Source organism: Elephas maximus, chromosome 15, assembly GCF_024166365.1.
Source record: "Elephas maximus indicus isolate mEleMax1 chromosome 15, mEleMax1 primary haplotype, whole genome shotgun sequence".
NCBI lineage: Eukaryota > Metazoa > Chordata > Mammalia > Proboscidea > Elephantidae > Elephas > Elephas maximus.
Genome location: NC_064833.1, coordinates 80,400,603 through 80,417,005, shown reverse-complemented (window position 1 = coordinate 80,417,005; position 16,403 = coordinate 80,400,603). Strand labels below are relative to the sequence as shown.

Genomic DNA, 16,403 nt, shown 5'->3' with positions numbered 1-16,403 from the left:
AAATTATTAGACTTCTTGGAAAGTCCATCCATATATTGAGTCAGTATCTGTTTCCATGATGGGCAACAGAAGATAGTGGGGGTAACATTGGCCTTGGATCCAAACAGAGATAGTTCAAAAAAATCTCTTTAAGCCTTGATTTCTTCATCTACAAAATCAGCTAATAATATCTATCTCTTAGTATCATAAGGAAGATTAAGTGAGATAAATATATACAAATAACTGATATAGTGCTTGTCTGTGGTAGATGTTTGGTATATATTATTAATTCTATAGTCTAAAACTTCCAGTAACAGCCCGTTCTCATTCATTCATTCATTCATTCACTCAGAAGTTATTTATTTAGAGTTTATCTTGTGCCAGACCCTAGGATAAATCTTTGTAACATGAGGGTAAATCAAAAAGTATAGCTACAAAATCATGGAAAAGTTTATTAAACAAAAATATCTAAATGTGAAGCTATTGTTTCTTGACATAACCTCCATCTAGGTCTATACATATCTGAAGGCGGTGTTTCCATCTCTCTAACCCTTCCCTGAAGAATTCTGTGCTCTTGACACCATGTTAAAACAGAAGCTTTGGCATTCTTGAGGGACTCAAACCATGTTCCTTTTAAATGTTCTTTGAGTTCTGGGAATAAAAAGAAGTCAGAAGGGGCAAGATCAGGACTTTAGGGTGGATGGGGTAAGCTTTCCCAATGAAATTTTCATAGGACAGCCCTTGCTGCCTTCCAAGAATGAGCAGGTACATTGCGATGGAAAAAAATTCCTCGGCACAACTTTCCTGGCCTTTTTCTCACCAATGCAGTTTTCAATTTTCTTAAAACTTCTTCATAACAAGCCTGCATGATCATCCTGTGCCCTCTGAGAAAATCTATCAAGATTACCCCTTTGAAATCCGAAAACACAGTCGCCATAACTTTCTGACCGGTCTTCCCCCTCTTTGCTCATCTTCGAGGTCTTCCCAACCTTCCTTAAAACATTTACTCTATCTAAAAACTTGTTTTATGGGGGTCAGCCTTCCCATAAACTTGTTGCAAAGCTTCAACAATTTGGGAAGATACCACTTGAGTTTTGTTAAAAATTTCGTATTAGCCCTGACCTTAAAATCACTTTTTTCCATGGTACAAAAAGTAACCTCTTCTTTTTTTTTTTTTTTTGATGGCACCCTAACAGGACTAAGACAAGTATAGTGCTGAGAGAACTTGTCTGCAGCCATTCACTTATCTCAGAGACATGCTTAAATACGTTTTGTTTAGAATATACATGTGCATGTATGAACTAGAAACTTAGTTGCAATTCTTTTTGACTTGCCCTTCTGTAAATAAAACCAAAGTACCCCTTTAAGGAGATATAAAAAAAAGAAAAATTTAAAGGAGATATAGCCAAAATTAACATTCAATTTCCAGTTGCAATAAGTGCCATGAAGGAACATACCAGGACACTTAGTGATCACATACAAAGAAAACATATAAAGAATAAATACTCACATATGCCTCATGTCTTAGCTCCCCATATGGAGACTTCTTATCTCAAGAGTAAACATTCCAATTTCTTCATCCATTATTCAGTTAGCATGATTATGAGATGGTTTACTTTTTCCTATCAAAATACAGATTATTGAAAAATCCCTCCTTACATAAATTTTGTTGTTGTTGTAGTTGTTAACTGCCCCCAACTCATGGCGACCCCATAAACAATGAACAAAACACTGTCCAGTGCTGCACCATCCCACGATCAGTTGTGGATCACACCGTTGCAATCCATGAGGTTTTCTTGGCTGGTTTTCAGAAGCAGTTCACCAGCCCTTTCTTCCTAACATAAACTTTGAACCTAATAATAAAGAATTTGTACTATTTTAAATTCTTTGTCATATTACGTACTTCCCTTTCAACATATAACAACTGCAAGTTTGTTCATGGCTTTTTTTGGTTTTCATATTCTGTGTACCAATTTCTTTTATTTTATTTTTTAGTTTTTTTGCTATTTGCTTCTGTAGTGCTGAGGGTGAAAAATAAGTTTTAACATAAACTACAATTTGCCTCCTTTTGGAAACTTATTTTAAAAGTTAGTTAGGAAATAACTAGATAGGATTTTAAGGTTTTCCTCATCAGTAGACCTGCTGCTGTTGTGAAGTGATCCAGGTGCTTGTGCACCATTCCCTTCTAAGGAGATGCCTGAAATAAATGCCTCTGCAGTGCAATGGGTTTCCTGTTATATATGGCTTTTCTGGCCTTGGGTTTATAATTCTGCCAAAAGTAATTAGTTGGGTCTCTGCATGCCCTGTAAGTGGCTGATTTTACGTACCTTGCAGGAATTGATCAATCAGTCTACTATGCAAATAAGACATGTAAAAACACGCAATAGGATTAAATGACCTTGTGGAAATTGGCCGATTACTATGCAAATTACGTGATTGTGGCCAACCGAGGGGGTTATAAGCCATCCTACTAGGCTTATAACGGCCAATCCCACAAAGGTCGGAGTGGGACCTCACTACCATCAAGTGGAAAAGCCTGGAGCAGAGCACATCCTTCAAACCAGGGACTCAGGGTCCCTGTGCTGAGAACTTCCTAGACACAGGAGAGAGAACGTTGTAACACAGTGTGAGATAATGAGAAATGGTGGCAACCACAGCAAAACCCAGCCGTAGAGGAACAGCAGCAGCAGTGCAAGTGGTGGGAACCAGCAGGAAATGGGAGACCAGCACAAGGCAGCTGCAGTGGGCTTACAAACCCACAGAGCAAGAGAGAGCTGATCTCCTTCAGGCAGGAGGCTTGCTGGCAGAGTCGGGTGCCTCCAGGCACTCATCTGTGGCGTTAAGTAGCTGTAACAGTTACCTGAGCAGGGCAGAGGCCAATAAAAGGCCTGGTGGTGGGCATGCTGAGAGAAGGCCCAGCAGTGAGTATAGCCAAGAGAAGGCCCGGTGGTGAGCACAGCCAAAAAGAAGCTGAGAGCTGCCTTGGTTGGAAGCTGTCCTGATTGAAGAACTGTGTTCTGTTTACTGAGTTGTATCCTGTTACTTCCAAGTTGACCCCCATCCCAACTTATAGCCTGTTACTTCCCTAATAAACTCCATAATCATGATCTGGTCTGTGATTTCTGTGCTGCCGTTGCAGCGAATTATCAAACCTAGCAGAGAAGTAAAGAGTGCTGTGGTAAAGACGGTTGGTGTCAGAAATGGTAAAAAAAAGTTGGAGAATGAAAGTATGTCTGACTTCCACCACATAGGAGTCAGCTTTGGGCTGATCTTGATTCTTAACCCTCTTCCTGAAGTTAGGTGACTCCTGATGCTTCTAGATTGCAGTTCCTAATTTCATACAACAGAGCCCTGGTGACATAGTGGTTAAAAGTTCGGCTGCTAACCAAACGGTCAGCAGTTGAAATCCACCAGCCACTCCTTGGAAATCCTATGGAGCAGTTCTACTCTGTCCTGTAAGGTTGCCATTGGTCGGAACTGAATCAACAGCACCTAACACGAACAACAACAACAAATCTCATACAAAGGTTCCTGGGTGGCACAAATGGTTTGCGCTTAGCTAGTAATGAAAAGGTTGGCAGTTCAAACCCACCCAGTGGCTCTGTGGCAGAAAAGTCCTGGTGATTTGCTTCCATAAAGATTAAAGCTAAGAAAGCCCTATGGAGCAGTTCTGTTCTGTTCTGTAACATGGGGTCACCATTAGTCAAAATCAACTCAAGGGCACAAGACAACAACAACAATCTCATAGATATTCTGTCTAGCTGACTATTCGTTCCTGATCATGGAACCAACTTACTTTTCTTTCTTCTCTCCCACACTCTGGTATTTCAACCATCGGTCGGACTTCATCTCATATCATTCACTCTCTTCTGGCTTTCAGAAAAATTTGTACTTTGTACATTGTCTATACATTTTGTATTTTGAGCAGGCATGGATTTCACCGTTAGGAGTTCACAAGCAATGACTTTAGAACCTTTGCCAATTACCATACTTTTACGCAAATAACACAAGCCTCCTACGTTTGTTTGCCAACCACTCCCTCCCCCTGTGAGGTATTTTTATAAGCAGTGCTATGCCAATTATTTTTACATGTTGCTGTAAAAAAATTAGCATAGTGCACTTACAAAAATACCTCAAGTGGTGGAAGAAGCATTTGGCAAGCAAATGTAAAAAGTGAGCATTATTTGCATAAAAATATGGTACTGTACATTCAACCTGATAAACCTAGTTCCATAACTTCAGTGTATTATATGCTTGTTCCTAAAAGATACTTTCCCTTCTTAATAAAATAGAACTCACTTGAGCTTACAACACCTTCATACCAGAAGAGCATATTCTTAAGAAAGTTTAGATACCGTTGCTAATCCCATCCAGATGCCCAGAATCCCTGTGTCCCTATCAGAATGGTCTCCTTGACCAAACTTTCCTAAATTTGAATATAAGATGTGAGATTTAATCATTGCATCAAATGACTTTCCCAGTGAAGAGATTTACAAAGTACCAGTTGGACCTCTACATTCCCTAAGGAAAATTACAACACAATCTCAATTTCCTCAGGTGGAACTTATAAATATGGTGTTGGGGCAGCATCAGACTTCCTCTAACTTCAGAAGGGAGAAGGAGAATCAAGATCAATAGCCGAAGGCTGATTACTATGAGACAGAGGTCAGACATATCTCATCTCTCCACCATATTCACCAATTCTGAAATGAACCATCCCTCCCATGACACTCTCTACTTCTCTGCTGGATTTGATAATTCATTGCAGTGGCCACACAGAACTCACAGACAATACTCACAATTATAGGGTTTATTAGGGAAGTGTCAGGTTACTATTCAGGTTCAGGAACACTGAGGATACATTTCTTCCATCAGGACAGCCTTTTCTCAGCCGTGCCAACAGGCATACCTTTCTCTGGACCCTCGGGCTCTGCCTTGCTCGGGTAAGCGTTACAACAAAGCTCTTTTAGCTCTGCCGATAAGTGCCCAGAGGCATCCCACTCTGCCAGTAAGCCTCAGCCCAAAGATGCTCAGCTCTGGCTCCATGGGTGAGCAAACCTAGCTCTACCAAGTGCCTAGAGGCACCATATTCTATCAGTAAACCTCTTGCCCAAAGGTACTCAGCTTTCTCACTCTGTGAGACAAAAAGCATACTGCGCTGTCTCCTGCTGGTCTTTCCTGTTTCTCTGCCACCGCTTCTCACCATCTTCAGTGCTACAACTCTCTCTTGGTCTCCAGGTTCCAGGAGCTTCTCAGCGCAGGGATCACGGGCCCAAAGGACATGTTCTGCTCTTGGCTGTCCTTCCTTGGTGGTGATAAGATCCTTTCTTCCCACCTCTGGATGACTAACTTCAAACCTAGCAAGATGGCAAAACTGATCAATCCTCTCGATGGGCCACAATTACCTTATTTTCACAGCCCCACCCAATCACTTGTGTGTGTGGCTAGAAAGGCACACAAAAAAGTGATCCATTGCACCACAGTACCAATGAAGCTCAATGGCATTTGTCTACTTGGCCATCACTCTGAAAAACAAAGAAACAAACAAAAAATGATAAAAGAAAAACAGATTCCACAAGCTGATAAGGGGAGCTAAGAGCAAACAAGGGGCTCCTTGTTCTTGGTAAGTGTACAGTTGATCCTCATTGTTCATGGATTCCCCATTTGCAACTTTACCTACTTGCTAAAATTTATTTGTACCCCCAAAATCAATACTCATGGTGCTTTTAGGGCCATTCACAAACATGTGCAAAGCAGCAAACATTTTGAGTGTCCCAATGCACGGGTTCTCAGCTGAGGTCAAACAAGACAGCACTTTTCCTTCTAGTTTCGGCTCTCATACTGTAAACCGTTGTCCTTTTTGCAGTCTATTTAATGCCATGTTTTTCACATTTCTGTGATTTTTGTTGGTGATTTCACTTTTAAAATGGTCCCCAAGCATAATGCTTAAGTGTTGTTTAGTGTTTATAAGCACAAGAAGGCTGCGATGTGCCTTACTGAAAAACTGCACATGTTGGATACGCTTTTTTCAGGTATGAGTTATAGTGCTGTTCATGGTGAGTTCCACATTAATGAATCACCAATATGTATTGAATAAGATATCTTTAAATAGAAACACACAGAAAACAAAGTTATGCAGTCATCAGTAGATGAAAATGTTGAGACCAGAGAATCACAGGAAAATAACCCCATATTTTCCCTAGAAGCAATGGCTGAGTATTCACTAATTCAGTGTTCATGGCAGCTTTATAGAGCATAACAGCCACGAGCAACAAGAATCAACTATACATCTTTGTCTCCGTCCAAGCCCACACCTAACCCATCCATGCCACACCCTGCTCACCCATCCTTGTCCTTCGGACAAGCTGCGTGTATGGTGGTGCCAATCATGGGAGCTACCCCCATTGGGTCTGGGTGCCAAGTAGGCACTTCCTGACTACTCACATTCACGAGCAGCTAGCTACAATATCGAGGGCAGAGAGTAACAAGACCGACACTTGTCCCTGAAAGAAGGAAGACATGTCACCCTCCCTCTGTGAATAGATGTAGTTGTTCACACTGTCTCCCTTGAAACCCTCCTTCTCTAAAGCATGCGCTATTATGCCAAGACAGATGTAAAATCTGGGATGTCTTCCAAGTGCATCATTGAAAACCACGAAATATTCAGCCTCAGCACCTCCACGGAAGCTTTTCTCTGTTTCTGTCTCCCTGTGCCTCTCTGGCAGCACTGAAGTTGCAGACAGTAAGTAGTCCAGAGACTGGGTAGGTGGGAACCTGAACATTTCGAGCGAAGCTCTCTCAGCCAGGGTCTCAGTTTACAGAGCTGACAAGGTTTCCCCCGACAGCTGCACACATTCCACACAAGCGCTGGTGAGGCAGCAGCTTGAGTTTATCTGAATAAGCTGTACTCTGGGAAAGGTGCAGAGTCAGGCCGCACGGCACCTACAAGGGAACGATGCCAGTGTAACTGCCGCTGTTGGTGTTTCCAGCACAGGTGGACGGAGACACTCGGTTGTTGGCTGCCTCACCCATCTCTCTTGGGTTCTCTGATCCTGAATAGAAGCCATGATATTAATTATAAAATGTCGATTTGTTTCCCTGCTATAACATAGGGGACTTGTTGTTAGTTGCCGTCAAGTCAATTCCAACTCACAGTGACCCCTATGTGCAGAGTAGAACTGCTCCATAGGGTTTTCAAGGCTGTGGCTTTTTGAAAGCAGATCACCAGGCCTATCTTCCAAGGTGCCTCTGGGTGGGTTTGAACTTACAACCTTTTGGGTAGTAGTCCAGCACACAACTATTTGTGCCACCCAGGGATTCTTAAAGCAGGAGAGTGTCAGGCTTCTAATCCTTGTTATCTATAATACAGGATCACATTGTCCAATTCCTAGAGGCCTTAAAAACAAAATTCATATGTCTTACAGTTTTCCAGAGCTTCAAATACATAGTTCAGTGTTTTTCTATAAGAAGCGCTTGAAGCTAAGTAGCAACCTGTGCTGCTTTACCTGCCATTACCTACCCATTATCCCGTCCTCTGTAGAAGTGCTTGGAAGCGAGTGTCATTGTAGAGTGGCTGGCTAAAATGAAGCTGGGAGGATGTGAAGTGCCTCCTCTCTGGAAGAGAACCGAGAAAGAGGGTGAGACGTTCACATCCCATTGTTTCCTACCCCCGTGCAGCTGCTCCAAGTGTAATGGCCTAGATAATAAGCAGAGCGGAGGAAGCTGAGATGGAACACAAGGGTGGGCCACTTTCACTGTGTGCTGGCCTGATTTAGAGGAGACGGAGGGCTCCTAAATGCCTTTAGGTAGATTTTCAACTTTCCCAGGATTTCAAACTTTTAAAGCTTAAACCTAATTATGTTGTTTTTGCCTTTGAGTCAGCTCCCACTCGTGGCTATATTATGTATAATAGAACGAAACATCATCTGGTCCTGTGCCACCTTCCTAATCGGTGGTATGTTTGGGTCCATTGTTTTGACTATTGTATCAATTCTTCTCATTGAGGGTTTCCCTCATTTTTGCTGACCCTCTCCTTTACCAACCATGATGTCCTTTTCTAGCAATTGATTTTTCCTGATGATGTGTCCAAAATTAGTGAGCTAAAGTCTCATCATCCTCACTTTTAAGTAGCATTCTGGTTGTATTTCTTCTAAGATCGATAAATATAAGTATAAAGGTTTTTTGTCATTGATGTTCTTTGCTTTTTTTTTTTTTTAATCCATGTGAAAAAAAAATTTGGTGTATTTGAGAATGTTAATTCTCAATTTCTTAACAAGGCCCACAAGACCGTGCTGGTTCTATCTTCCTCTGCTGCCTCATCTCAGGCCACTCAGCTATATAAAAGGAAAGATGCTGCCTTGCTCTTCTTTTTGTTTTCTAAGCAAGATTTATCTAGGCAGGGCTTGTGGAACTGAGGACATATGAGCTACACCTCTGTATCACTTAGCTACATAACAAGCCACATTAAAACAGAGTGGCTTAAAATAATATCCACTTGTTATTGCTTGTCTTAGTTTTCTAGTGCTGCTATAACAGAAATACCACAAGTGGATGTCATTAACAAACAGAAATTTATTCTCTTAAAATTAAGGAAGCTAGAAATCCGAATTTCAGGGCACCAGCTCTAGGGGAAGGCTTTCTTTCTCTGACGGCTCTGAGTGAAGGTCCTTGTCATCAATCTTCCTCTGGTCTGGGAGCTCCTCAGTGCAGGGATCCTGGGTCCAAAGGATGTGCTGTCCTCCTGGCTCTTCTTGCTTGGTAGTATGAGGTCCCTCATCCTCTCTGCTCACTTGCCTCTTTTATATCACAAAAGAGATTGATTTAGTATACAACCTAATCCTGTAGATTGTGGCCTGCCTCATTAATATAACTGCCTCTAATCCTGCCTCGTTAACATCATAGGGCTTAGGGTTTACAAAACATAGGATAATTACATCAGATCACAAAATAGAAGACAACCACACAATACTGGGAATCATAGCCTAGCCAAGTTGACACACATTTTGGGGGGACACAGTTCAATCTATAACACTGCTCATGACTCTATAGGTCACTGAGTAGATGTCTGGTCTCAGTTGGAGTCATCTGTGATCAGCTTCGGGTCAGGCACCTGAATAGTCTCTCTCTCTCACTTCTCATATTTAGTCTTTAGGTCTTGTCAATTATATTTCTTAATATGTTTTGTCAATACCAGAACACTCCAGCTATTAGCCATGGCTGTGGCTCCTTAGGTTCTCAGAGTAATGTAGGACAATATAGCTCACATAATTTTCATTGGAAGAGATGATTTTATTGATGTCATAATGGTATCATCTCCAAGTCATATTTAATAAAAACCCTTATCTCCCTTTGTTGTATTTCGTAATCTGCTCCCAGCATAAAAATTTGTACCCCATTACAAGAGGCAGGGTGTTACCAGGAAAGACTCTAAAGAGCATTGCTGACAATGTGACTTTTGACTTCTATGCACAATTAGCCCCAGAAATTTCATCTTCATGTGATTTGAAGTCATATGGCCCATAGCATTTCCCTGTGGCAACTGCAAAGGCCCAGCCCAGAATTTTCTCTGCATCTTTGTACAAAAGGATTGGGTTCTACCTCCAAGTTTAACATCCATACATACAATGAATACTAAAATTACATAAATTCTACACATTACCTTGAACAAAAGTCATTTACGCTACTTTCTTCTAACAGAATCTTGTTTGGAACCTCACTCATAAAACAAAAGCAGAGTTGACTTTGTTGAAACGTATGACAGGAGTGCCAAAGCGGTGCCACCCATCCCTTCAAGCACCCCTTACAAGACCTGAAGCACCACTAATGGATCTTAAGACCCTGAAGAATCCAGCTTAAAAATCATGTGCCTATGAGAATATGGGCCACTATACTCTAGGAAAAGAGTAAATATCAGTCATAAAGGTAGACACAATGACTTGGGCTGTATTGGTCCAATCCGAGAAACAAAAAGAAAATGTTTGCATTAATTCAAACAGAATAACTGGATTCAGAATCTCAACCAGAAAAATCAAGAGCCAGAATGACTCATCCAATTCCAGTGAAAACCTCCTTATTAGCAGCTCTAGGATGGAGCTTTTTCTCTCCAACCCACTGTCATTGCTTTCCTTACCTGAACTGCCCTAATCCTCTTACCTGGGCTCCAAGTAGACTAGCTGGTCTCTTGCTGCCAGTCCCTGACTCATCTAGCAAATGAGTAGCCAGAACCATCTTTCTAAAACCAAGATTAACTCATCACTTGCACTTATGACTGTCAATTAGCTATGAAATATAGAATAGCCTGCCACACAAAACCTACCAGAGATCCTGCACAACAACCTGGTGGTTTCTCCTGTCTTTCTCAGCTATATCCTATGCTCTAGCAATACTGAAAATATTAGCAATCCTCTTCAAATTTGCTATATATCATACCTCTCTGTCCTTGTAAAATGGTTCTATCTGCCTAGAATTAGTTTTTCCCTAGTCTATTCCTCCAGCACCCATCTGTTTACCATACTGTCACCACTTGCATGTTGCTATGATGCTTGAAGCTATGCCAGTAGTATCTCAAATACCAGCAGAGTCACCCATGTTGGACAGGTTTCAGCAGAGCTTGCAGACTAAGGGAGTCTAGAAAGAAAGGCCTGGTGATCTACTTCCAAAAATTAACCAATGAAAACCTTATTGATTACAAAAGAAAATTGTCTGATATAGTGCTGGACAGTGACCTCTAGCTTGGAAGGCACTACACTGTACTTGCAACAATGGATTCAAACATACTAAACATCATGAAGATAGCACAAGACTGAGTAATGTTTTGTTCTGTTATGCATAAGACTGTCACAAGTCTGAGCCAAGTCAACAGCAGCTAACGGTGTCTGCGTGGCGCAAGCCTTCCCATCCCTCAAAACAGATTTCATTTCACCTTCTCCTCTATAAAGACTTTCCTGAGGGAGGCAGAGACAAGATGGCTGAGTAGTCAGATGCTTCTGGTGATCCCTCTTACAACAAAGACCTGAAAAAACAAGTGAAACCATCACATGTATGACAAGCTAGGAGCCCTGAACATGAAATGCAAAGCTAGAAAACAGAATGAGTGCCAGAGGGAGGGACAGACATTTCAGAAGCAGAGAGGAGTTGCCAAACTTGAATTGCTGGGAACCCTCAGGCACCATTCCCTGGAGGGACTGCAGAGAGGCTAGTGGTAGCACTCCTGACATGGTTTCCTCAGCGAGAGATGGTGAGCCATACAGCCTACTCACACCTCCAGAACCATAGAAGAACGATACTCTCAGCAAAAGCTAAGTACTTGAGTTTATTTTATTGTGCCCCCCAGTCCCCAAGCTGGCTTCAGTGGCTGTCGATTTCCCTGGGCCTGAGATAGGTCCTACTGTGCACCTGAGCCATTCTCCCAGCCTTGGACAAGGAATAAATTCACAACTGGGTGAAAAGGTAATCTGCCAGCTCCACTAAGCTGGGGAGCTCAGGGCAGAAGTGGCTCTTATCCAGACACAAATAGTCCACGGACTTTGAATACCTTTCACCCCTTCGTGGACCTGTGCTGTGGGTCCATTTCAGGGGAATAAGCCCTTGTTGGCTGACTGCGACTGTTTCAGCTGTGCAATGGAGAGGATGGTGTTTGATGTTTGACATCACTTTGCCTATTAAACAGGGTCCTCATCTACCCATATCAGGGGCCTAAGGACTGGTGGCTCCACCCATATCACCTAGTGACCCACAACAGGAGTCCAAGGGTAAGTGGCACCTCTCAGTCCTTAAAACCAAAAGCATTGGGGTGCCCATGGTCCAGCTGCAGAGCCCACCCACCAGTGTGCTCTAAAGAACAGGGATGCACCTTCCTCATACACACTCAGGGGACAGTTGTCAGACCACTGCCTTGTTCAGAGCATGACTCCCTGCTGTAACCAGATGCCTGTACCTACACCAATCACTCCTGCCCATCTAAGACTGTAGGACAGAGCCTGTACCACACACTTGATTACCAACTACCTGGACACCTGAGCTGAATCCATGCAAGAAAAGTGAATGGACTCCTAGGCTTATGTACCTGGTAACAACTCTAGTCATCTGGTGACAGGACATTAGAGCTTCAAGTGTGAAAATCAGCTAGCTCACTCAAGCAGCCTATTTGAACGTATCAAAACAAAACAAAGCAAGAAGCTAGGATACAGTAAGCAAACATAAAATAAACTGATAAATAACTTATAGATGCTCAGAGACGAGAGTCATTATCAAATCACATAAAGAAGCAGACAATGATTGCTCAACAGGCTCTCCAAACAAAGATTCAAGGAATCTTTCAGATGAAGGTGCATTCCTGGAATTACCAAATGTAGGATACAAAAGATTAATATACAGAACCCTTCAAGACATCAGGAACGACATCAGTAATGAGATCAGGCAAAATGCAGAACAAGCCAAGGAACAGTTGAGGAAATTAAAAAGGTTATTCAAGAACATAATGAAAAATTTAATAGCCTGCCAGAACCCATAGAGAGGCAGCAATCAGAAATTCAGAAGACTAACAGTAAAATTACAGAACTAGCAACTCAGTAGAAAGTCAGACGAGTAGCACTGAATTAGTGAGACTGAAGATAAAGCACTTGGCAACACCACTACTGTTGAAGGCATTTCAGAGCATAGAAAAGGACAGAATACTCCCAAACGTATATATGAAGCCAGCATCTCCCTGACACCGAAACCAGGTAAAGACACCACAAAAAAAGGAAATTACAGACCTATAGCCCTCATGTACTTAGATGCAAAAATCCTCAACAAAATTCTAGCCAATAGAATGTAACACCATATCAAAAAAATAATCCACCGTGACCAAGTGAGATTCATACCAGGTATGCAGGGGTGGTTCAACAATAGAAAAACCATTAATGTAGTCCATCATATAAATAGAACAAAAGACAAGAACTATATGATCTTATCAATTGATGCAGAAAAGGCATTTGACAAAGTTCAACACTCATTCATGATAAAAACTCTCAACAAAATAGGAATAGAAGGAAAATTCCTCAACATAATCAAGGGCATTTATACAAAGCCAACAGCCAACATCTTCCTAAATGGAGAAGGACTGAAAACATTCCCCTTGAGAATGGGAGCCAGACAAGGATGCCCTTTATCACCATTCTTATTCAACATTGTCCTGGAGGTTCTAACCAAAGCAATTAGGCTAGATAAAGAAATAAAGGGCATCCAGATTGGCAAGGAAGAAGTAAAAGTATCTCTATTTGCAGATGACATGATCTTACACACAGAAAAAGCTAAAGAATCCTCAAGAAAACTACTGAAACTAATACTTCAGCAAATTATCAGGATACAAGATAAACATAGAAAAATAAGTTGGATTCCTCTACACCAAAAAAAGAACATCAAAGAGGAAATCACCAAATCAAGACCATTTACAGTAGCCCCCAAGAAGATAAAATACTTAGGAATAAATCTTACCAGAGACTTAAAAGTCCTATACAAAGAAAACTACAAGACACTACTGCAAGAAAACAAGAGACCTACATAAGTGGAAAAATATACCTTGCTCATGGATAGGAAGACTCAACATTGTAAAAATGTCTATTCTACCCAAAGGGATCTATAGATACACTGCAATTCCAATCCAAATTTTTTAATGAGATGGAGAAACAAATCACCAACTTCATATGGAAGTGAAAGAGACCCCAGATAAGTACAGCATTACCGAAAAAGAAGAACAAAGTAAGAGTCCTCATACTACCTGATTTCAGAACACGTTATACTGCCACAGTAGTCAAAACAGCCTGGTACTGGTACAACAACAGATACATAGACCAATGGAACAGAATTGAGAATCCAGACATAAATCCATCCACATATGAGCAGCTGATATTTGACAAGGCCTAAAGTCAGCTAAATGGCGAAAAGACAGTCAGTCTCTAACAAATGGTGCTGGCATAACTGGATATCCATCTGCAAAAAAATGAAACAAGACCCATACCTCACACCATCCACAAAAACTAACTCAAAATAGATCAAAAAATAGATCAAGGACCTAAATATAAAATCTAAGGTGATAAAGATCATGGACGAAAAAATAGGGACAATGCTAGGAGCCCTAATACATGGCATAAACAGTATACAAAACTTTACTAACCATGCACAAACACCAGAAAAGAAACTAGATAACTTGGAGCTCCTAAAAATCAAAGACCTATGCTCACTGAAAGACTTCAGCAAAAGAGTAAAAAGATTACCTACGGACTAGGAAAAAATTTTTAGCTATGACATTTCCCATCAGCATCTGATCTCTAAAATCTACATGATACTGCAAAACCTCAACAACAAAATGACAAATAACCCAATTAAAAAATGGGCAAAGGATACGAACAGGTACTTCACTAAAGAAGACATTCAGGTAGCTAACAGATACATGAGGAAATGCTCACTATCATCAGCCATTAGTGAAATGCAAATCAAAACTACAATGAGATTCCATCTCACTCCAACAAGGCTGACATTAATCCAAAAAACACAAAATAATAAATGTTGGAGAGGTTGTGGAGAGACTGGAACACTTATACACTGCTGGTGGGAACGTAAAACAGTACAACCACTTTGGAAATTGTTTTGGCACTTCCATAAAAATCTAGAAACAGAACTACCATACGATCCAGCAATCCCACTCCTTGGAATATATCCTAGAGAAATAAGAGCCTTTACAGGAACAGATATATGCACACCCACATTCATTGCAGCACTGTTTACAATAGCAAAAAGATGGAAGCAACCCAGGTGCCCATCAATGAAGAACACCAAAGACAGAAGGTAATTAGAAGCCCAAGAGACAGAAAGGGCCACATAAATCAGAGACTACATCATTCTGGGACCAGAAGAACTAGATGGTGCCCAGCCACAGCAGAGACTGCCCTGACAGGGGACACAATAGTGAGCCCCTGAAGGAGCAGGTGAGCGATGGGATGCAGGCCTCAAATTCTTGTAAAAAGACCAGACTTAATGATCTGACTGAGACTAGAAGGACCCCAGAGGTCAAGGTCCCCAGACCTTCTGTTAGTCCAAGACAGGAACCATTCCCAAAGCTAACACTTCAGACAGGGATTACTGGTGAGGAGTGAGCTTCTTGGATGAAGCAGACACATAAGACTATGTGGGCAGCTCCTGTCTGCAAGGGAGATGAAAAGGCAGAGGGGAATGTAAGCTGGCTGAATGGTCGTGGAAATAGAGGGTGGAGAGAAGGAGTGCGCTGTCTCATTAGGGTGAGAGCAACTAGAAGTATATAACAAGGTGTATATAAATTTTTGAATGAGAGACTGACTTGATTTGTAAGCTTTCAGTTAAAACACAATAAAAATTTTTAAAAAAGACTTTCCTAATCCTTCTCAGCTTTAATCCCTTCTTTCTAATGCTATACCACCTTGTGCATGTGCACGGTGTTTTGCTAATCAAAGTGTATTATGATTATTTAATTGCATGTTCTCTTCCAAACTTAATCACAAGTTCCACACGTGAAAGGACTGAGTCTTACTTACTTTCAAATCACCAACGCCTAACAGAGCATGTGACATCTAGCAAATGGTTCAGTGACACTTGATGAATAAATATTTGGGGCAAAGCTTTAGGAAAATAAGTCTAGGAACAGCATGGAGAATGAATTAGAGAGGAAGTCACATACAGGGGACCTGTTAGGAGGGCATTGTGATAATCCAGGCTGGTGAGAACAAGATGACAATGATAATGAGATGAGCAGGGAATTGTCCGTGGGGATGGAGCAAAGAAAGCTGGCCATCTCTGACAATGGAATTCACGGTACTCAGAGGTGGCTTGACTAGGGAAAAGGAGTAATTGACAATAGACCCAAAATTGAGCCTGGAGCCAAGAAAGAATGATTTTAAGAACAAGCATGGGGAAAGCAAGCTGAAAACCTCAGCTTCGGATACGACAAACGTAGACTCTCGGCTGTGCAAAAACGTTAGGGGTTGCTGACCTGCTGCTTTTTTGTACGCTCCTCAGTTTTGTCCCCCTCAGGACACAGTGGAGCTCTGAAAGTGTTGACTAAGTGAACGCTGCCTGCGAACTGGAGCTTCAGTTTCTGCCGTTGCTCTTCTCTGACACTGAAGATCACGTAGCACTGGAACTTTCAAAAATCAAGTGGTTTTGTTTCTCAGCACCTTAAGATGAATAGTTCCAAATGAAGGAAAATTTTATAGAGAGAGTGATACGCATCTACATCAATGCCAATGTCGCTCTAGATAGATAATGTTCAAGTTGGGAAACTGAGCTATAGATTTTTAATTTTTAATGGCTTTCTGGTGAATTTTCACTCAAATACCTAATTTGATCCCTGTGATTTAACATCAAAATATACTTTGTAAGAGAAACTACGTTCTGTTCTTTTAAAATTCTTT

General features: G+C 41.4%; 1 protein-coding gene across 1 annotated transcript in view; it reads left to right on the top strand.

The window, feature by feature from the left end:
* NKAIN3 (sodium/potassium transporting ATPase interacting 3) overlaps positions 1–16,403 on the top strand; it is an 852,054-nt gene that overhangs the window by 596,469 nt on the left and 239,182 nt on the right. The gene's annotated exons all lie outside the window — the stretch shown is intronic.